At 46.8% G+C, this 23,571-nt stretch overlaps 1 long non-coding RNA gene across 1 annotated transcript; it reads left to right on the top strand.

The window, feature by feature from the left end:
• Positions 1–356: 356 nt before the first annotated feature.
• Positions 357–8,144, top strand: LOC104661339. Its single transcript, XR_747837.2, has 4 exons — positions 357–385; positions 1,128–1,362; positions 7,515–7,952; positions 8,109–8,144. It is a non-coding gene; the product is annotated as an uncharacterized LOC104661339 (long non-coding RNA).
• Positions 8,145–23,571: the final 15,427 nt, after the last annotated feature.

Here is a 23,571-nt window from a genome sequence, read left to right as displayed (position 1 = left end):
CCTTTTCTCTGCCCCTGAGAATCCTCGTCAGAACCACGCTGCATTGGAGGCCCCTGCTCCAGCCTGTCAAGATGCTGGGGAGAGCACAGGTGCAGTCATAGGGCAATGGGCAGCTTAGCCCAAGTCTGGACCACGTGACTGCTCTGCCCACACTGGGACCGGCTCTTCCCGGCCTCCTTACACTCGCTCCAGGTTTCATCCATGAATCTAGCTGGGGTGTCCTGCTATGTGGGGTGCCTGGGTCCCTGTCAATTTTAGAAACCAGATCCCTGCCACTTCCAGTAGACTCTTACCCTGGAGCCCTTCATGTCCACAGCTCTGCCTCCTCCTAGCATGTGCCTCTACTTCAGGTACACGGAGTGCCTTCTTTTGGTTTAGAGTTTTGGTAAGTACTTAGCGTAAATTCGATTGACCTTTGCTGTGTTGGAGAAGAGAGGACAGTTCCAAGTCTGAACTCAGTTGTTAAGTTTCCTAGCAGTCCAGCCCCACATTCCCCCATGGCCTGGCTCCCTGGAGATGTCTCTGAGTAGGAATGAACAAAGCAGAGTCGGTTCCTCCAATCTCATGTATTTTAGTATTTTAGGTTACTAAGAGTCTTCTCCCTCTGAAGTTATAGAGAGGGAGCTTTCCAGTGCAAGGAAGACCCAGGGCACAGTCTGTTCCTGTAACTCCAAGGCCACCAGGAGTCCACAACCAGGCTCCCTATCCACGGGGTGGAGTGGAGCCTGCAGGAGAAGGAGGCAGGGCCCATCAGAGGCCTGATGGAAACAGGGTCCCTACACGACTGTGTCAGGGGCAGAAGCCATGAAGGGAGATAATGAGGCTGCTTTTGGATGGGCTGGTGATGCCATCTTTCCTAATGAGATGTTAAATGAAGTGATGGCAGACACAGAATCCACTGATTTGGGTAAAGATGTTCAATGAATTTCCATCTTCAAGTGCACTTATTAGCTGCTGCCTGACGTGACAAACTGAAAAACTTGGAGATGAAATTAGTGGTGTCGGCTTGTCATGACCCAGCTCAGTCTGAGTGGATATGTGTGTGTGCGTGTGTGTGTGTGTGTGTGTGTGTGTGAGGGAGGGAGAAAGAGAGCGAGCGAGCATTTTCTTAAATAACTAGAATTCAGGGGGCTCCATATTAGAAGCATATGTAGCTGTTCCAGCTTCAGCTGCCTCAAGTCTGCCTGGGCCTCCTGCATGAGGTCATGAGTCTTAATAAAGCCACTGACCCACACATTTGGAATTGTACTGACTTTTCACAGCTAACAGCCAACACATTGCCAAGAAGCAATTCAGTTGTTGGGGATATCACATCATGCCAGGGAAAGAGAAATGGAATTCAGAAAGCCTGGGATATTGCAGGTAATTACTAAAGCATGTAGTTTATAGATCAATTTGCTCCATCTACTCAAATCCAAATAGTCTAGGACCTCAACTGCATGGAAATCTCTGAAAATATTTGTGTTAAAAGCCCCTTGGTAAACATTCCCTGTGGTGCATTTGGAGCACAGGCAATAAAAGATGTTTTGTTTCAGTGCCTTCTTCCCGTGATTTAAAAAGGAAATGGGAGAACTGTGCAGTCACACTGCCATCCCACATCCACGTGGAATCTGCTCAGCCCCGGTGGGGCATCTATTGGTGCACCAAGGGGGAGGGCAGGGGCCCCAACACGCAATGCAATTTATATCAAAGCAAGGAGTAACCAAGTTTTCTCCTTCTAAAAATTCAGTTGCTTTAATTTCGTGTTTAAAGTGGCACAGACCCTATCCTATAAAGAGAGCATGAAAAATTGAGCAGTGTTAGACTGCACTGAGGTGATAACGTCGATTAAGAAAAACCAAAAAGTTTACCTGTAATCCCAGCACTTTGGGAGGCCGAGGAGGGTGGATCACATGAGGTCAGGAGTTCAAGACCATCCTGGGCGATTTGGGGAAAACCCGTCTCTGTGAAAAACAGAAAAATTACATGGGTGTGGTGGTGCATGCTTGTAATCCTAGCTGCTTGGCAGGCTGAGGCTGGAGAATCACTTAAACCTGGGAGGCAGAGGTTGCAGTGAGCCAAGATCATGCCACTGAACTCTAACCTGGGTGTCAGAGCAAGACTCAGTCTCAAAAACTAGCAAAAAAATTAAGAAAATAAAAATAAAAAGAGGTAGACGTTGCCATTAGTGAAAGTGCAGTTACAGTGACCAACAGTCATCCATGTTCATGTCTCTTTAAAAATTTGTATTATAAAAATGTTTGTATGTCTATGGCTTCTATTGGATTGAAAAGACCTGACATTGATAATGCATTTCATAACAAACACAATTTAATGATGTGATGAACACAATGCATCCCTAATAATCTCGTGATACTTTCATTCACACAGCAAATAATTTTAAGCCCAGGTCATGTGTTTTAAACTGTGCTGGAGGCAGGGGCACTGTGAAGAACGTGCAGTAGAAGCTCTCTAACCTCACTTAATTTTCATTCTAGTGAGGGGGATGGTGGCTTCAAGAAACAAGTCAACAAAGGAGGTTATTTCAAGTTATGATCATTGCTGGGGAATAATCACAAAGAGAAGTGATGGGTGTGTGTATGGGGTGAGGCAGCTCTGAACCCTTCTCTTCCCCATGGCAGGTTCTCCATTCTCTCTCAGTACCCCCCATTCTTCATTCATGAGGCTTATTACCATTCTCTTTCCATGAGCCCCATGTGGACAGGGGCTTTATCCATCTCCTTTGCTTGGTCATCTCTGGGTCCAACATCCAGCCTGCCTGTGGCCGTTAACATTCTGCATGAGGGGACCAGTCTACCAATAGAAACTTTGGCTGCCTAGTCTTATCTCGGGATGACTTCAGAATTATCGTAATCCTGTTCTTTTTAATTATTTCCACCATTCTGCTGTATGCAGTTTATGTTACAATTACACGTTGGCGACTAAATCTTTAATTGTCCTCTACTCATTTCATGGATCACTAGGAGCCTTTTTCCCCCCAACTAAATTACTTCTCAAGGGCAAGGATATGTCTTCAATTTCTTTATAACTCCTCACCATCAACGCATTTGAGCACTAATGTCTGGGCCGAGCCCAGTGCTCAATCCATACTTGCCACCATCGTAGAATGTGTATTATTCCCTGCACAGTCAGTGGGGCTCTGCCACTGGAAGAGAGAGGAAGCCTGGATAATTGAAATATCCCCATTTCAGATATTACCGACTAAGGTTAGGTAAGGGCAAGTCAGACTGACTTTCATATCTTGGGGTTTTATTTCCTGCTGTTTCTTGTATGTATTCTTTTAGAAAACCTTAAGAAGGAAAAATCTGGGCCACAGAGAAAACAGGGAGGTGAAGAAAGATTCTCAAATGTTTTTCTTCAGAAGTCAAGAGATTGCTCTAATCAGTTTCAAAAAAACAGCAACAACAGAACCCAAAGGCCATGATGAATCTGTTATGTTCTCTCTCCCTCTTCCCTCCTCCTCCTTCCTTCCCTCCCACTCTCCTTTTGGACACAATCAGCTCCAAATGGAATAAACAAGGAAAATGATGCTTAGGTGGTTTCCACAAAAACTGATGTGCTGATCACCATGAATGTGCCAGAAATTCAGGATGCACAAGGCCTCCAGGAGTTCATGCCTACTGGACTTGACAAGTGGACGAGTTGGGTGTTAAAGAAGTAGCTGCAAATGAGATGGAACACACAGTATCTGGATGGAGTGGGATGAGCCACTTAGACATGGCAGGTTGGAATTCAAGCACAGAGAGCCCTTGGGTTCTCAGCCAGGACACAAGCATCGTCTTGCTACTCTTGTCCCCTCCCTTAGGCAACATTTTTCCCTTTCTTCATGCTCTGCCCTGCCACAGACCTTTCTCTAACACCTGAAAATGACTGGTCTTGCCTTTAGCATTTTTTAGTCCGTATCACACAACAAAAGATTGGCTGCTGTTTTATCTCCATTCAGAGAGAGGCAGTGTGGCAGGGTGGATGGGCTATCGGTGTAGATCAATAAGACATGGCCTTGACATTTACCGGCTATTAGATCTTGGCTGAGTTAATCAATGTCTTCTGACTTCCATTTCCCCTTCTGCTAAATGGAAACAGTAATTACCACCCACTGGGTGAGAAAGAAGATCCAGCGGGTTAAGGCTGGCAAAGCGTCTTGCAGATTAGAGAGTGCTCTCTGAATGTTAGCTAGTTATCATGACTGTGGGTTGGTTTCTATCACCAAGGAGTCTAAAATGTAGTTAGAGAGGCAGAGTTCTATTTTGTGCTCCCTTTCTGTTCTAATGAGTCTGAACTATCAGGAGAACATACCAGGTGGTCATTTTTTGATAGATGAGTATAGGGTATGAATCTATTCCACAAACATTTATTAACCAAACACCTGCTACAGAAACCCTCTGTTTGACCCTGCAGACAACATAAAAATGAGCAAAACAGCATCTCAATATAATCACTTTCTTTTTTCTTTCAGGGAAATCCCATTTTGTCTGATGGTATTTGTGGTTGGCAGAATCATGCTCCCCCAAAGATGTTTATGTCCTCATTCTTGGAACCTCACATATGTGACCTTACATAGCAAAGGAGAATAAAGATTGCAGATAGAATTAAGGCTGTTCAGCTGACCTTGAGCTGGGGAGAGGATCATGAATGACCCACATTGGCCCAAAGTAGTCTTTAGGGTCTTTAAAAGTGGAGGAGGAAATCGGAAGAAACAGTCAGAGAAAGAGAAGCATGAGAAAGACTTGGCTCAATGATGCTGGTTTTAAAGATGGAGGGGGCCACCAGCTCAGGAATGTAGGAGACCCCCAGAAGCTGGAAAGAGCAAGGAGGTAGATTCTCCCCCTTTGTCTCCAGAGGAATGCAGCTCTGCTGCTGATGCAGGATGTTTTACTTCTTTCCTTAGCTAGGTCCAGGTTCTTGTCTCACAACCAGGAAGAATTAGGCACACAAACACTTGAAGACTGAGTGGAATAGACTTTATTAAATGAAAGGAAAGCTCACAGCAAAGAGAGGGTTCCTGAAAGCAGGTTCCCAGTTGCCCCATTCCCAATTGAATACCAGGGTGTGAGGGTGTGTGTGTGTGTGTGTGTGTGTGTGTGTGTATACACACACACATGGGGCCAGGTTCCCTATTTGTATAAGGCACAAATTCCTGGTGGCTCTACCCCATCACCCCTGTGTGCATACAGGCCCTTAGTCCACTGTGTGCCCCACTGTGCAAATTCCTTTATCTTCACAAAACATCTGGTATAAGCACTTGTGGGACAGGTCAGAGGTTCTCTAGGGACCCTTCCCTTAATGTCTGCCTGAAGCAAGTTGGCTAACTCCTTTCACTGCCACCTTGATTTCAGCCCAGAGAGACCCATTTCAGACTTTGACCTCCAGAACAATGAGATAATAAACCTGGGCTATTTTCACTACAATCTTGCAGTAATCTATTACAGGAGTGATAGAAAAAAAAAAAAAAAAAAAAAAAAAAAAAAAAAAAAACACTATACTCATCCTGCTCTTCTTTTCAAACATTTATTTCATTCAGCCAATGTGTATTGAGTGCTTACTTTGTATCAGCCGTGGATAAGTACTCAACATGAAGTGATAGCTGGGGACCAGACATGATTGGTCCCTGGCCTCATGGAACTTACAGTCTAGCTGAGAATACAATGTTAATCAAATAGAGGGGAGATTAGCAATTGTCACTAGGGCTGAACAGGATGGGTACATGGCTCATGTCTTCTATTATCCCAGGCAATTTAGCAATGTTTCAGAAAATCACCCTGAGCCCAATCTGCCGGCTCTCATCCAGTCACTTCCTCCTCCAAGGATCAGAGAAAGGCAGGGACAGAGTTGGCAGCAGAGGCAGCCTTGTCCCCAAAGTGCTGGAGGACCTATTCATCGGAGTGAAGCACTTGACCAACTCCTCTTGACATTCCATCTCTGACCCTTTCGAGGCCAGCTGGATTGGCCAGGCTGCCTCCTTCTGTCTTTTTTTTTCTTCTGCACTGTCAATCAATAGAAAAGACATCAGAGACATTTAGGAAGCACAACTAATCAGTTAAGCATTCCATTAATTAGGCAATCATTTTTCTGCACTTGATTTTCATTACAGTGAGTTTATTTTCGTTTCTTGTGTAGGAAAAAACAGGTGCTCACATTTAGCTTCATCAGCTTCCTGTTGCCGTTGGATTCATGTATTATTTTAAAAATAGGTTTATTTTAGGGGAAAACCCACTTGTGTTTACTCCCCAAGGTTACTGCTTTTGTTGTGGTGATGGTTTTTCTCCCCCACAACACTGGGACAGTTTAAAAACGTAAGTGAGGCTGTATCCTCACTTTGCAGCCACCGTTGCTGAAGCCTTTGTTCCTTCTCACAAGTTATGCCTTTCCGTTTCTCAGAAAGGAAAGAGGCCTAAATTTACCTTCACTAGGAGCCTCTGAAACAGGCTGGCCCCAATATAGGTGGTGGTTAACACTATTTCCTAAGAGGCGACTCTGTTCACCCACTGACAGCTTCCAGGCCCTTCCCAGGGGACTCAGAACCGCAGTGAACCCAGACCCAGTGGCGTAAGGCTGGCCGTGAGCCCAGGTGCAAATCCAGAATCTTGACCCGCATACACACGTTTCTCACTGCCCCCAGGATCAAAGCCCCCATTCCGAGGCTCACAGATCCTGGGATGAAAATGCCGCTCCCTGAGTTGCAATTGTCTTTGTGGTGCAAATAACAGACTTAACGATATTCATGTTAATTACTTTTCCCGAGTGTCATTCTAAAGGGAAGAAATATACCAGGCTGCTTTCCGTTTTCAGATGATGTTGGCGGGCTTGTCCTCCAGCCCAACTGCACTTGTGAGGTCTTTAAAGCACAAGTGAAGATGGTTAAGCTGCCCCTCTCCATCTCTCCCTCTCTTGTCTATTCTTCCTTTGTTTGTGATACGAAGGGTTAATGTAAAAATAGATGTTCTCCAGGCATCATAGAGTTCCTCTTTAAGTTCCCATGGAAACCGAGCAGCGCAAGTATGTGAAGAATTTTTTTAAGTTAGCCCAGGATTTTATCCTCCAAAGATTTAGGGTCATTCTGCCTTATGGTTTGGAGAAATTTTTTTTTTAAAGATTTTAAAACAGTAATTAATAAAATGTCTTCACCTGCTCTCCATCCTCCCCCACCTATTCACAGAGCGTTCTTTTATTTAAAGTGTCCAACATAAAGGTTATTTTGTGACATTTCAAGTAATGCAACCCCTTAAGGGTGTTTTTTTTAAAGTTCTTTTGCAACAAAGTTTCTTCTGCCCAACCTCAAAAGAAGGAAACAAAAGAGATATTTCTTTCCTTCGATTTAAAGTAATTTGGAATTGCTGCTGGGGTTAGATTATGAGAAACTGTCCACCAAAGAAACAAGTTTGATCACCACCCCTGAACTGCAGTGATGACATCCCGTGGGAACACACAGGACAAACAAAATACTGAGAAACCTGAGGTTCTTGCTCTGCCGATGGAGCTCCGAGTTGTGGCTGCCTCTTGCTGCTCCTTTTCAGTTCAGATAAATTGCACTTGGCCAAAGCAAATGTCCTAAGGGCATTGCAGCTGCAGCTGGAGAATGAAGAAGACATACAATTAGGGCTTTTGTCACTGTCGCTTGATTTCATTAAAGGGCATTAGTTCTCTGCGAGATGTATGGGGTCGGAGAGGACAGGAGCCAGCAGCTCCCAGTGCAGCAGCAAGGCCGGCCCAGGTGACCACCTGGAGCATCGTTTCTGCTGCCACACTCATGGGCTGCACCGTGCTGCCCCACCCCACCGTGCCCTGCTCAGCTGTGCCCTGCTCCATCTCCCTCGCCAGGCCTGAGACCGGCCCCCAGTGTATTGTGACTCCTGAGGTCTCTCAGCTGTCCCTCAGCTCCCAGGAGAATTGCTCTCCGCTGCAGAAGCCACCTGACGGGGAGGCTGACCCCGCTCCAGGACTGACTGATAAAGGTACAAAGGTCCCCTTGCAGCAATGGTGGAGCACCCTGTAGAGTAGTTTGGGCTCTGGGCTCTCCTTTGAGATCAGGCCAAGGCCTGAGTCATCCTGGCTTGAGGTGGGATGAAGGTCTCCTCTACCTCCAGGTTCCTTCCTTCCCTCTTTTATAGGTTTATTCTGACAGTAACTTCTCCCCAGGTCAGAAGATCTCTCAGGCTCTGTTTCTAGGGAGCCTGACCTGCTGCCAATGCTCCTAGCTGGATTTTGTAAGGTAAAGATACCCTTTTGTATGGGTTGAGTTATGTCTCCTTAAAAGATGTCAAAATCCTGACCGCTAGTATCTGAGAATGTGACCTTATTGGAAATTGGATCTTTGCAGATCATCAAGTTAACAAGAGGTCACTGAGGGTAGGCCTTACTCTAATAAGAAATGTCAAAGGTCAATGTCAAAGGACAAATCAAGTGTTTAAGGTCAATGCCAAAGGACAAATCAAATGTGAAAGTCCATGTCAAAGGTCATATCAAATGTGTAAGGTCAGTGCTAAAGGACAAATCAAATGTCAATGGTCAATGTCCAAGGACACAAGTGTGTGCCTGACAAGGTCTCTCTCATTGACCAAGCTTTTGCCTGCCTTGGCCACCCCCAGTTGCAACCCAGTTGCAGCAGGAGCCCTGCTGAGTCCACAGTGAGAGTCCCTGTCCCCGGAGTCTCCTCTTGGTGCTTCCATCCACCAGCCCCTCATGGGCTCCCAGACCGCAAATCCCAGGTGTCTTCATTGCATTTGGCATTGATCTCAGTCTCCCTCTTCCTCTGCAGTGGTCTTGAATAAAGTCCTCCTTACTGTTTTACCAAGGGACAGGGTAAGCGTTCATCAAACATCTTATACAAAGAGGAAACCTGGCACAGAAGTGGACACGCTCTCGGAGAGAAAACGCCATGTGACAATGAAGGCAGAGATCAGGTGATGGGTCTGCAAGCTGAGCAACCCCAGGAATTGCCAAAAACCACCAGGAGCTGGAGAGGCCTGGACAGACCCTCCCATGGAGCCTCAAGGGAGCCAGCCCTGCCCATGCCTTGATCTCTGATGTCCGACCTCAAGAACCATGAGAGAACCCATTTCTGTTGGTGAAGACTCTCAGTCTGTGGTCCCCTGTCCTGGCAGCTCTGGGAACCTGACCCCTGGTCTCTCTGCATCCCTGGCATCGCCCTGCCTCCCCCTCTTGTTCTCCAGTGAACCTGACACACTCTCAGTGAGACAGCCAGGTGGCAGGGCGTCCTCAGAGAAACTCCAGCCAGCCTGCTCACTGGGAATGCACACTGAAGTGGAGCCACAGGAGTTCGTGCTGTTTGTAGCAGGGAGGAGCCTGGCCACTCCTCTTCCTGGTTGGAAACTAGGATTTATTCTGTGAGGCGGGAAGCCTATACTGGGGGGACTCTTGTTCTGCTGAGTCCCTGTTCCCCCTTTATTTACCTTTTTGTCCAATAAATGCTATTATTCTCACCCTTCAAATTGGTCTGCGAACCTAATCTTTCATGGGCATGTGACAAGGACCCTGTCTTTGGCTGAGCTAAGGAAAAATCCTGCAGCTGGGTCCCAGCTCCTTTGTTCCAAGAGCTGAGCGTCCTCATGGATTGTGGGGAGGGGGTCAGCACAGGTGATCCAGAGGACTGAGGCTGTTGGAGGGGGACCCCAGGAGGAGGTATCAGGGGCTGCATCCAGAACTAGGCCACCTGGGCATCCTTCTGAGGCAGGGTTCTCTCCATGTGCATGACGTGGCCCTTCCACACAGCTGTCAAAGCCAGGAGGCTCACATGCTCTTGGGACTCTCGGGCCATTATGGGTCCCTAAGGGTGGTGCAGGCTGAGGTTGCGATTCCCCGCCGGCCCGGCACAATAACAGTAACAGTAACATGCTTCTCCAGACCAAAGAGGCTGCTCTCAGTGTGATAAATGATGGCAGGGACTTCAAAATGTGCTTTTCCAGTGAACAACAATGTTTGCCACATGTAGTCATCAGGCACACCTAATTGGCTCCGGAAAGTGTTATGTTGTGAATTAAGATGACTGACGGGGAAATGTCAGTTGTATTAACATTCTCCCTTCGGATGATAATTTTATGTCTATAAGGATGAATTACAAAGAATTTAATGAAGGCGTCAGTCCAGAATGATGGGGTCCTTTTAGCAAAGCCTGCTTCCTTCCCTCGCTGTGTGTGTGTAGGTTTTGATCTCTGCGTGGGGCATGGTTTCCACGTTCTAGACATGATTGGGCAAAAAGTCACGAGAACAGGCTGCTTGATTTCAGGCTGACTGTGTAAAAGCCTCACCGGCTCAAGGAGGGATCGTCCTGGGCCCGGCGGCAGCGAGTGAAATAGTGGCAGTGTGACCGTGGAAGATGGTTACGCGGCATCCAGACATCAGCAGTGGGGCTGATGGGACTCACACCCACCCCATCACGACTTCATCTCCCAGGAAAATGTCCTCTGGAGCTGGGATGGTTCTCCCTTTGCTTCAGTCCCCGTGTTCTGCCCAGGAGCCTGTGCAAATGGCCCGTTGCCTCTCCCCAGCCGCTTGTGATGACTCGTCTCTGGGAAGTTCCCCACTTCCTGCACATTCCTCTCTAGAAATTCCTTCTCTCTGCAGCGATCTGGTCATGTTTTCAAAAGGTGAGGTGCATTTTCAATTTTCAGCTCGCACCTAAGCTTCTGGCAGTTTTCAGGTCCCCCTAAAATGACATCCAAGGCCTCATCCTAGCCTATAGCCCAGTCCCCTTCTGGCCTGTGCCTCCCCCCACAGCCCCGCCCCTTTCTAGGTTGTGCCTCCTCCCACAGCCTGGCTCCCTTCCCACGCCCGGCCTCTGAACTCTTGCCCTTGCTGTCCCCTCCTCCTGGCTTGTTGTTCACCTGGAAGCTTCCTTGCCCTCTCCCTTGTGTTGTGAGGTCTGAGTCAGGATGTCATTTATGAACAGGCCTGCTCTGAGCTTTCCACCTGCAGATTAGCCACTGCTGAGATCTCCTGCATGGACTTCCTGCTTATGGAGGATCTCACACATGCTAGAAGGTTTCATGGGGAGCCCTGGCTGCTCTGTCCAGGGTCTGGAGCAGGGCGGGTGCACAGTAAGGCAGCTCACTTCATGGTTATTTGTGGAACGAAACGACTTTGCCAAAGCCATGGCTGCAGACATAGGATGCTCTAAACACGTTTGTTATAACCATGTAAACATGCTTCTTTAGGAAAGCTTATTTCTTAGGAAATCTCTTTCAGTTTCTGTGGCAACCACTCCGATATTCCTGAGGTCCAGAAATGCGGCTTCTCTGCACGCTGGTCACGGGCTTCTCCTCACCTGCCCCCGGGACAGGCTCCATCTCTGGGCCTCCTGGAAAATGAGATGTCGACTTGAGTGGCCTACAACCCTGTGAGGCTGATGTCATCGCTCACCAGGCTGAAGTTCAACCACGCGCTGAACCTTTGTCAGGCCCTCAAATTCAAACCCAGACCAACCTGTCACTCTGCTTTCCAAAGCATGGGCCACTCATCATGATCAAATGTCCCCTCTTCAATCTACACACGGCTTGGCATTGCCTGTTTGACTGTGAGAGACTCTGTGTCTGTGTGCATGCAAGTGTGTGTATGTGAGCGTGTGTGAGATTGTGTGTGAGAGTGCAAGTGTGTATGTGTGAATACAAGGAGGAGAGAGTGACTAAGAATGTGTGTGGGCGTTTATGTGTGTGAGACAGAGTGGTGAGAGACTGCAGAGGCTGAGTGCGGGTGTGCCTGTGTGAGTGTATATGAGATGGGGAGTATGTGAAGCGTGTTGGTGTGTGTGTGTTAGAATGCGTGTGGGTGTCAGTGTGACAGTGTGAGTGTGTGTGTGAGTGCGTGTATGAGTGTGAGCAAAGTGTGATGAGTGGGTTTGAGGTGGTGTGCAAGAGTGTGAGACAGATTGTGTCTACAAGATGCAACAGAGATAAAGTGCATATGTACATAAGTGTGCAAATATGTATATGATATCCACGCATATATATGGCGTGTGCCTACATGTGCAGATGATATATAGTACACATATGTGATGTGTGTGTATAAACATGTATGTGATATAGATGCATGTATACATTGTATATATGCGACGTGTGTATAAACATTTACATGGTATAGATGCATATAAATATGTGATGTGTATGTATACACATGTATATGATGTGTGTGTGTGTGTGTATGTGTGTGTTGGGAGGGTCTGGCTAGTCAGGGTGTAGTTAAAACATCAGCTGGTATCCTCTACCTACACAAAAGCAAGGCAGTCAAAGGAGAACTTCATGTGACTTGATACCATTTCAATGACTGCAGACTAGTGGTTTTCTCTGGGTCAAATTCAGAGGCAGGGGATGGGTTTCAAGAGGGGCACACACATGCAAACACACACATATATATGCATGCACACATGTATACACACCTGCACACACATATGTACACATATACACACATACACATACATACACGTACACACATATGCACACATATACACTTGCACACACATATACATATATACACACGTATGTGCACACACACACATACATGCACATTTATACACACATACACTCATGCATGCACACATACATGTGCATATATACACACATGCACACATATGCATGCATATATACATGTATTCACACGTGTACACATGCACACATATATATAGATACATACACATACACACATACATATGCACACCTATACATGCATATACACATACATATATGTATACCTACAGATACATATGTCTATACACATATACACATACATACACTGATGTGTACATGTATATACACATATACATATGCACTCATGTGCACATATACACACAGGTGTATACACACACATATATGCACACATATATATACACACATACACACAACACAGGAGTTTCACCTATATTGTTGATATTCTGGCTTTTAAGACAACTGCTGGTTTCACTGTTTTCTACTTTTGTATATATGGCATTTCACAGTGAAAGCAGTAATTGAGCTCTTGTTAACAAAATGAACTCTTCACATTTTTCATAATTTTAATTATTTTGAAAAAATCCAGCCCTTTTGTTCAAGACATTTAGAGGTGGCTTAGGTTCAGCTTCCTTTTTTACCCTCTGCCGGCTATTTCTACTATGCGGAAATGTCATAGTAGAAAGAGTATCTAATTTCTTTCGACTGCACCTTCAGTGCATTCAGGTTTCAGTACAATCCACAATGCGAAGTTATCTAGACTCAATGAGATGTGATCATTTCTGCTCCCTCCTGCATCCCGTCAGCAAAGAGCAGGATTTGGGATCTCAGTTATGCAAAGTGGGGGCCTGGTGAAGACTGTGGGGCTTACAGACTCTGGCAGAGCCTCTTGACACACGTGTAGAAGAGAACCGGAGTTTTTAAAATCTGGAATTTCATAGCATAAGGCTCCCAGCTTTTAACTGCAGGATGTCTCAGTGAAATAGTAGGAAAAAAATAATAACAGTAAGAAATATATATTTGGTTTCTGCCCTCAGTTCCCAGCACAGAGCTCCCCAAATCCTTGGAATTTCCTGAGTGGTAGGGGTGCTGTGAGAAATATTTTGTTCAAGTATTTAGTCTTTGACCCTGGTTCCTGACACAGAGCTCGTAAATTCTTTGGCATTTCCTGGGTGACTGGAGCATCTTTTAGTCTAATAAGGTGACTCTTGAAGGCTCCTGGAAGGGGGCTGGTCATCAGAAACACTGAGCCAGGATTAGGAGCCTGGAACTTTCAGCCCCATTCCCTTCCTCTGGGAAGGAAAGATGGGCTAGCTATTGAGTCAATAATCCATCATGCCTGTGTGAGGAAGTCTCCATGAAAATCCTTGAACTATGTGGTTTGGAGAATTTCCAAATGACCAAACATGTGGGTGCACTTGTAGGGTGGAGCTCTGGAGAGAGAGCACGGAAGCCCTCACACCCCATCCCCCATGCCTGGCCCTAAGCACCTCCCATCTGGCTGCCCCTCTGTGCCCTTTGGGATCCCTTCTGTTGGCGTAAAATGCCAGTGAGTGTAAGCGTGTGTTTCCCTGAGTTCTGTAAGCCATCCTAGCCAATTAATTGAACCTGAAAAAGTGTTGTGGGAACCTCCAATTTGTAGTCAAGTGAGACAGAAGTTGTGGGCAAGCAGACTTGCAACTGATATCTGAAGTGTGGGCAGCCTCTGGGACTGAGCCCTTCGCCTGTGGGGTCTGACGCTAACTCCAGGTAGGTTGCATGAGGATTCATTTGAACTGGAGGACACCCTGTCAGTGTCCCCTGGAGAACTGCTTGGCGTGTAGCGGGAAAGCCCCACAGGTCTGGTATTGGAAGTGAAGTGTGGGTAGCAGTGAGAGTGAGAGCCTGACCGGAGCTTTGCTTCTCTGTTTGCTGCTCTGTGGCCTCATACAGAGTCCCCGTAGGAGAGAGCCTGAGTTGAGTGCAACATCAAGGGCTCACGTGCATAGTTGATAAGCCTGTAGGAATGAGGAAATCCACACCTTTCCTGCTATGCTCTGAATTTCTGTGCTCCCCAAAACCTCATGTATTGAGGTTCCATCCCCCCAAGGAGATGGAATTAGGAGGTGGGGGTTCTGTGGGAGATGATTACATCATGGGGGCTGAGCCCTCATAAAGGAGATGAGCATCCTTATAAAAGAGACCTCCTGGCAGGGCATGGTGACTCACATCTGTAATCCCAGCACTTTGGGAGGCTGAGGCAGGAGGATCACTGGAGCCCAGGAGTTCAAGACCAGCATGGGCAACACAGCAAGATCCTGTTTAAAAAAAAAAAAAAAAAAGAGAGAGAGAGAGATATGTAAGACCTGCCTTGTCCCTTTCACTGCATGAAGACACAGCAAGAAGGTGCCATCCATGAACCAGGAAGTGGGTCCTCACCACCACTGAGTTTGCCAGTGCCTTGATCTTGGACTTCCCAGCTTCCACAAGTGTGAGAAATATACAATTCTGTCATTTATGACACTAAGTTTATGACATTTTGCTCTAGCAGCCCGAACAGACTCGGACCTTCCACCATGCATTTTTCCTAAGGAGGTGAATGTGGTCTTTGCCCTTTGAGCTGGCAGCCCTAGTTTGAAGGTGATGGACTCCCATAAACAGCACATCACCCAGTGTTTCCAGGAAGGGCCCCGGGGGGTTGCTGGTTCCCTGGTTATTGTGGCTCACTGTTAGCCCCCTTCTCTCAGTAGGAGGATGAGACACCTTTACCTGTTGCCACTAAACCCCAGAGCCTTCCTGATGGAGAAGATGTCTCCTCTACTCAAAGCTGGAGGTGGGCACATTGAGGCGACAGGAGTGGATTTGGCAGTTGTCTCACTGAAGCAGTTCCCAGGGGCAGCACGATTCTGGAAGCTTCCCTCCTCCCAGTGCCACAAGAAAGGCCACTACCAGACTCAATGAATAGACTTGTGGAGTAGTCCTGCATGGCCAGAACCAGAAGCAAACCTCTGCGGCTTGGGAGCCACTGGGATTGGGGGATTCTTTCTTACTGCAGCCTGTTAGTGAAACCTGGCTCCCATTGGCATCTTGCCCCCAAATCCTCCTTTGGGGACTTCAAGCCTAAAAATCCTCTTGAGCAGGAACTTGGGGCCTGTGTGGATCCAGGCACCGGAGGTTTTCACAAGAGGAGCAGTGGGGAGAACAGATCCAGACCATGACACCTGTGCTCCTTACTGAGATGGGGATAGCATCAATAAGGAGGTGCCCAGTGCACATTTCTAGTCTGAAATATTTATGGATTGGCACATACCCTAGAAAGAAGCTGTCACAATCGGCGGCATGTGCTGGAATGCTGGCAGGACAGAATGATCAGAAACCAAGCTTAGAAACAACCCTGTTCACTGGCTTTCTTCCTGGCGAGTTCTTGGGGCTAGTCCAACCCTACAGCTCTCAGCTTCAACACTGGCATGCCTCGTCCCTCCCTGCAATAACAGACAGACCTGATCCCTGCAAGATGGCCAGGATGCTCTCACCAGTCATCTCAGGCCATTCTCCCTCCAACCCCGGCAGGTTGGTAGGACAGATCTTACCCTTGTTTTAGACACGAAGGGCTGGAACTGGGGGAGTTTAAGTGGCCTCTTTCTTCCAGGTGACAATGAAACTCTGATGATTACAAATCCCACATTATTGACAATATATCTGTGTCTTTCAATGTGCATTTTGCAGAAAACTACTTATGTGGATTATAAAAGATGTTCTCTAAATACAGGACATATGCTTAAAAATATGGGGAATGCTGGGCTACATGAACCTGATGCTGTCACCCCAGGGAGTCTTGGAGCTTTGCCATGCCATGGTGCACTGTGGATCTCCAGGCAGCAGCAGTGATCCTATCACTGGTTGAATTGGGGTCTCAACTCTGCCCTCCTGTACAGTCGTGTCCTGTCTTGGTGTGGTGGTTGATGTGTACGTCTTCTGCTTGAGTTGGAAGTGGCCACGTAACTTGCTTCAGCTGATGAAATATTCCAGGACATGACCAAGCAGGATCTGAAACATGTGGTGTGATTGGCTTTGCCATCTTTCACCATAAGAAAAGATACCTGGGTCAGGTGCAGTGGCTCATGCCTGTAATCCCAGCACTTTGGAAGGCCGAGGCAGGCGGATCACCTGAGGTTGGGAGTTCAAGACCAGCCTGACCAACATGGATAAACCCTGTCTCCACGAAAAAAACAAAATTAGCTGGGTGTGGTGGTGCATGCCTATAATCCCAGCTACTCGGGAAGCTGAGGCAGGAGAATCACTTGAACCCGGTAGCCAGAGGTTGCAGTAAGCCAAGATCACACCATTGCACTCTAGCCTGGGCAAAAGAGCGAAACTCTGTCTCAAAAAAAAAAAAAAAAAGGATACCCGAGTAGCCAGTGATCCAAGCAGGATGAAAAGCACACAGGTAAGATGGGGACCCCACCAGCTTGGCACCCAGCCCAGCTAAGACCAGTCTGGACAGGCCAAACTCCTGCTGGCCTGTGGTCATTTGGGCAGTAGATATCACGGAGCTTGAGTTCCAGGGTGTTCTTCCAGACAGCAGTCTTGTGGCTGTAGCTGACATATTGTGCTGTTTTTTACTCGTTTTTGACCACAGAACCCTTTGTCTATTGAGTAGCTGCAGAACCCACTTGGGGTATATCCAGAAATCTGTCCTAAGACTCCGCCGGAAAGCACGTTCACAGCACGGCCAAGGCATTTACCGTGAGTGTATGGCCTGGCAGAGGCAGGGAGGGATGCTCACTGCACATTCAAGCCTCTAGCTTGATTATTTCTTAAAAAATCCACCTCTGCAAATTTCATAGGAAAGGAGACAGGGTTAGACCAGAGCCACTGAGCACACTTTTCCTGCCTGAGCACAATGTGTGCATCTTTCATGATCAACATTCTTGTTGTGTGATGTCATGGCCTGTAGAAGAAAGAGGTGGGCGATGTCTATCAGCTGAGAGGAGCCTCTCGGAGTCATGGCTTCTTGGAGCTGAGGTGCATGGCCCTTGCCACAGTGCTTGGGCAGCAATTGGCTAATCCCTTCATCCCAGGGGATCACTACCATGGGTGGTGTGGTCACAGGGTTGGATCTACTGTAACATTAATGGGACTCTGAGGTTGGCCTTATGGTTCTTCTTCTTTGGGACACAAATATGCATTCATGAAATGAGAGCAACTTTTTCTTAGACTCCGCCTTATTTACTATAAGACCCTGTCGAACTGTCACTCAGGGAAAAGAATCTGAGTTATCTCCAGGGCCTTCAGACTTTTGCTCAGAGCCTCAATTTGGATGAAAAGAGAAAAAGAAGAGCAGTTTCCAGTGTGGTGCATCTGCAGTTCCGTGGGGGAGAGGCAGCCGGTTTGTTCTAAATGGGACCTGTTGGGTGCAGGGTGGAACATTCTGGTGGGTTCTCAATTTGCTGCATCCCATGGCGTGGATCCCTGAGGGTGAAGTGTCCATGGGTACTGCTGTATGCGATGGGAACATGGGGATGTGCCATCTGCTACCTCTCCCAGGTGGTCCCTCATCTCTTCCTAATGGAAAACGGCCGTGGGATGTGTCTTCATGACACTGGGATGGCCACCCAGAAGCAGGTCACCAGGAATGGCAATGCCTCTGAATCCTGGTGCAACTGGACCAGATAGTCAGCATCTCCTAAATGTGTGGGAAAGTCCCCATCCCAAGAACAGATCAAGAAAGTCTTTTCTGACTTTTGCCGTGGTAAAAAATCACAAAAGAAGCACGCCCCGATAACTCAAAGCAGATGAAGTGTGACCTATCTGAAATTTGTAATCCTTCAACTTTATTAATCCTCTGGCATTTTCTTTCCTTCCGGCTTAGAGAGAGGTCATTTTTCAACCTTTCCAAGCAGCACTGGACTTGCGGTGTCCCCAGGCTTTGGGATTAGAAGATGCAGGAGGAAAGGAAATGCCATCTCTGGTTTTTGGCCCCAGCTCTTAAAGAGGCAGCAAGGGTTGACGTCCACCTCCAGGGCACTGATGTTTCTCGTTATTTATATCCAGTGGCAGTGTAGGATGTTGGAAGGAGGACAGGGAGTACTGAATCCCTTGTCCTGAAAAAATTTTGTAATATAGGAGCAGCCAGTTGACTTCCCTGTGTCCTTATCCCCTCTGTACACAGGACAAAACAGGCCTAGGAGGGCAAGAGAGTGCTGAGAAGAGCCTGGGTGGGCAGAGCATTCCATAGAACCAAGGGAACACTCTTTGTGCACAAAAAACCTCTGTAACATTTCCTTGCTGCTCTTTTGCCCCCTTCAAAATGAATTTGTCCTGTTTTAGGAAAAGGCACTTAAGGTAAGTCTAACTTTTTCTTGATTTATTTCCTAGGTAGGATCTGAAATAAATGAAAACAGGTGGGTTGTTTGCCAACTCCTAGATAGCAGTTCTTGAAGCTTGAGAGACCTAAATTGAGGAAAATCAAAGATGCGGAGCAGTTAAATGCCCGGCCCTTGCTAGTCAGAGGGGGGAACACGGACAGATAGACAAGCCAGAGGCCGGCAAGGATAGCCTGGGGGACATAGCCAGCTCTCCCCTGCATTGTTTCCTATTGTGGTAAAATACACATAACACTTACCATCTGAATCACTTTTTCTTTTCTTTTTCTTTTCTTTTTTTTTTTTTTTTTTATACAGAGTCTCACTCTGTCACCCAGGCTGGAGTGCAGGGGCGCCATCTTGGCTCACTGCAACCTCCACCTCCCAGGTTCAAGTGATTCTCCTGCCTCAGTCTCCCAAGTAGCTGGGATTACAAGCACCTACCACCACACCCAGCTAATTTTTGTATTTTTTAGTAAAGATGGGTTTTCACCATGTTGGCCAGGCTGGTCTTGAACTCCTGACATCAGGTGATCTGCCCGCCTCGGCATCCCAAAGTGCTGGGATTACATGCGTGAGCCATCGCGCCCGGCCCTGTTTTATTTTTTGAAAGGGAGTCTTGCTGCAGTGTCCAGGCTGGAGTGCAATGGTGCAATCTTGGCTCACTGCAACCTCTGTTTCCCAGGTTCAAGTGATTCTCCCACCTCAACCTCTCGAGTAGCTGGGATTACAGGCCACTCCATCATGTCTGGCTAATTTGTGTATTTTTGGTAGAGACAGGTTTCATCATATTGGCCAGACTGGTCTCAAACTGCTGATCTCAAGTGATATGCCTGCCTCAGCCTCCCAAGTGCTGGGATTGCAGGCGTGAGCCATCGTGCCCGGCCCCTGAACCACTTTACATGTACAATTCAGGGGAATTAAACACAAATGATGTTGTGCAACTGTCACCACCATCCATCTCCAACTTCCTGTATCCTACGAAATCAAAACCCTGTCCCCTTAAATGCTCACTCCACAAAGCCCTTCCCCCAGTCCCTCATACCCACCATTCTACTGTCTGTCTCTATGAATGTTATGACCCTAGAGAGCTCCTATAAGTGGAATCCTACAGTCTCTGTCCTTTTGTGATTTATCTCAACGTTTATCCATGTTGCCGCAGGTACCAGGGCTTCCATTTTAAGGCTGAGTAATTTTCTGCCGTGTGGATGGACCATGTTTCGCTTATTCATTCATCTTTCTCAGAGGACACTTGGGCTGCTTCCTCCTCTTGGTTCTTGTGGGTAACACTGCTGTGAACACGGGTGTGCTTCAAGACTCTGCTTTCCATTCTTTTGGTATACACCCCGAAGTGGGATTGCTGGGTTATTGGGTAATTCTACCTTTAATTTTTTGAGGAGCTCTCATACTATTTTCCAGAGCCTCTGCACCATTTTACAGTTCTCACCAACAGCACATAGAGTTCTGATTTCTCCACATCCTCACCAGCACCTGTTATTACCTGTTTTTTTTTTTCCCCCCATAGTAGCCACCCTCTTCCCTCTGCATTTGTAAATAAAGTTTTATTGGGACACACTGGGACACAACCACACCCATTCATGTACATGTTGCCTATGACTGCTTTCCCGCTATAGTGGCAGAACTGTGTCATTGTACAAGACAACTTGGCCCACAAAGCCTAAAATACTGATCTGCTTGTCCTCTACAGAATAAATCTGCCAGCCCCTGACACACACACACAGATTCCTAAGTAGAATTCCTGGATTTGCAATGGCTTCTAAGATCCCCCAGGGTAACTGAGAGTCATGTGAAGAAACTGTGCTTGATTAAACCATGTCACATTGTATACATACATCAAAATCTAGCATTGAGTCTCATAAATATACACATTTATGATCTGTCAATCAAAACTATTGTCAATACTAATTTAAAAAGAAGAAAAAGCAAGTCAGCTGTCAAAACTTTTCACCATCAGTCTCCTGGGCCGATGACATGGCTGACCTATAAATGAATGAGCACGTCTTAGCAGGGGCCATAGTTTCCCCACCCTATGGCCTCAATCCATCCCAGTCTCCCACAGCTGTGGACAGTTTCCAGCGAGCTCAGCATGAGGGGTCACTATAATCCCATCAACCCATGGGCACAGGAGGCAGTGATGTACACCTCCCACATCTACAAGACCATCCCCAGCAGGCTCCCTCCCCATGGCTGTGGTTTCCCAGAGAACCTTCATCAGGAGTGAGGCGCAGAGGCCCACAGCAGGAACCCACCGCTTAGCACACTTTGGTTTCTCTCCTCCCTGTCTCTTCATTTTTCTATTGCCCACTGAGATTCCTGGGTCACCCGACAGGTAAGCTACCTGCACCCAAGTCCTGTCTTTGGGGTGGCCCTTGGGATAACCAGTCTAAGAAGCTAGTACTTATGAGGCACTTACTCCATGCCAGGTTCTGGGCTAATTGCTTCCATATAAATAATATGTGTGGCATTTTTCCACATAAGCACCTTCACCCTGAAAACATTTCTCCTGGGCAGGCAGTGATAGCAGTGGGAGCAGAGGCAGGTTTCCTGAAGCCTGAAACTTGTTTAATTTTGAATGCTCTCTTTAAGACAAATTATTCTGGGACACTCGTATTTGTTTAGAGTGGGAAAATACATTTGAAAAATTACAAATTTTAAAAAGCTGGTAAGTGCCACCAACAAACAAATAAAAACTATATTATAACGTTGTTTTATTTAACCACCTGACACAGCTCTGGCCTGGTGCCCCACATTATAGCATGGGATCAGCTGGCCCAGTAGGTGATTAGAAAGTTTGGGGGGGTCATTCTTCCATGGGTACCCTAGCTGTTATGGGCTGAGTTATGTCACCCCAAAATTCACATGTTGAAGTCCTACTTCTCAGTATCTGGGAATGTGACTGCATTTGGAGATAGGATTTTTAAAGAGGTGAATAATTAGGGTGGGCCTTCATCCAGTAGGACTGGTTTCCTAATAAGAAGAGGTCAGAACACAGACACACACAGAGGAATGACCATGTGAGAACACAGGGAGAAGACGGCATATACAAGCCAAGAGACCTCAAAGGAAGCCAACTGTATTAGTCCATTCTTGCATTGCTCTAAAGAACTACCTGAGACTGGGTGGTTTATAAAGAAAAGAGATTTAATTGGCTCGTGGTTCTGTAGGCTGTACAGGAAGCATGGCTGGGGAGACCTCAGGAAACTCACAATCATGGCGGAAGGCAAAGGAGAAGCAGGCATGTCTTACATGGACAGAGCAGGAGGAAGAGAAAGAAGAGGGAGGTGCCACACACTTTTAAACAACCAGATCTCATGAGACCTCTATCATGAGAACAGCACTAGGGGGATGGTGCTAAACCATTAGGAACCACCCGCATAATCCAATCACCTCTCACCTGACCCCACCTCCAACCTGGGGGATTACAATTCAACATGAGATTTGGATGGGGACTGATATGATTTGGCTCTGTGTCCCTACTCAAATCTCATGTCAAACTGTAATCCCCACATGTCAGGGGAGGGACCTGGTGGGATGTGCTTGGATCATTGGGGCATATTTCCTACATGCCGTTCTCATGATAGTGAGTGAGTTCTCATGAGACCTGGTTGTTTAAAAGTGTGGCACTTCCCCCTTTTCTCTCTCCTGCTGCCATGTAAGACGTGCCTTGTTTCCCCTTCATGTTCCACCGTGATTATAAGTTTCCTGAGGCATCCCAAGCCATGCAGAACTGTGAGTCCATTAAACCTCTTTTCTTTCTAAATTGCCCAGCCTGAAGTAATTCTTTATAGCAGTGTAAAAATGGACTAATCAGGGACATAGATCCAAACCATATCACCAACCCTGCCAGCACCTTGAGCTTGGACTTCCAGCCTCCAGAACTGTGAGACAGTAAGTTTCCATTGTTTAAGCTGCCCAGTCTGTGGTACTTCCTTCTGGCAGACCTGGGAAGCTCATACACTAGCAATAACTAGTCATATGGAGAAGTGGCTGTGATTGCAGGATCCACTCCATTGACTCAAACTACAGATATTCCCAACTCAACTTCCTCTTGGTTGGATCCGCAGCACCCATGGCCACTCCACCAATACCTGACCCAAGGGTCAAAGATCTGTGTGACACAGACTCTAGTGGAAGGAGATGGCTATGAGGAACCCTGAAGTTTCATTTTTGTTGGTTTCCTGGTGAGTTCTCTAGCCATCCCAGCCCAGAGACCACCTTGGCTTCCATGTTTTCATGAAGTCTTGGTACCTTGACCTCATGAAAAGGTCCAATGTGGATCACTGCAGGACTCTGCTGTCTTGGTGAGGCATTTGGTCAGACACTAGACATAACACAGCTGTGCTCCTCGACTCTGCTGATGTCATCCTATCCCTAACTAGCTCTGGCCACCCACTTGCTCAAAAACCTCCAGGGTTCTTCTAGAGTCCTCAGTCTTTTATGATACTCACACAATTTATGGGATACCCAAAACATGACGGATGTTACAAAAGCTATGGTAGAATTATAGAAATATAGTTACCGTAAAATCTACAAAATGAAGGAAAAGGCAAAAGAATGGTTTTAAAAGATGGAGTGAAAGAGGTGAGAAATCCCAGAGCATAGGAATAAGATTATTGTAATAACCACAGCCTACACATTTGCATTCTACAAAGCACTTTCATAGGCTGAGGGTGTAAACAGATTTCAAAAAGCTTTGCTTAAACTCATTAGGCCTGGGAGCACTGTTAGAATATCCCCATCGTGTAATCATCTGTTTTACAGCTCAGAGAGAT

Source organism: Rhinopithecus roxellana, chromosome 12 (assembly GCF_007565055.1).
Source record: "Rhinopithecus roxellana isolate Shanxi Qingling chromosome 12, ASM756505v1, whole genome shotgun sequence".
In the NCBI taxonomy this organism is placed as follows: Eukaryota; Metazoa; Chordata; class Mammalia; order Primates; family Cercopithecidae; genus Rhinopithecus; species Rhinopithecus roxellana.
The sequence above is the reverse complement of the archived record's forward strand: the minus strand, read 5'-3'. Positions and strand labels throughout refer to the sequence as shown.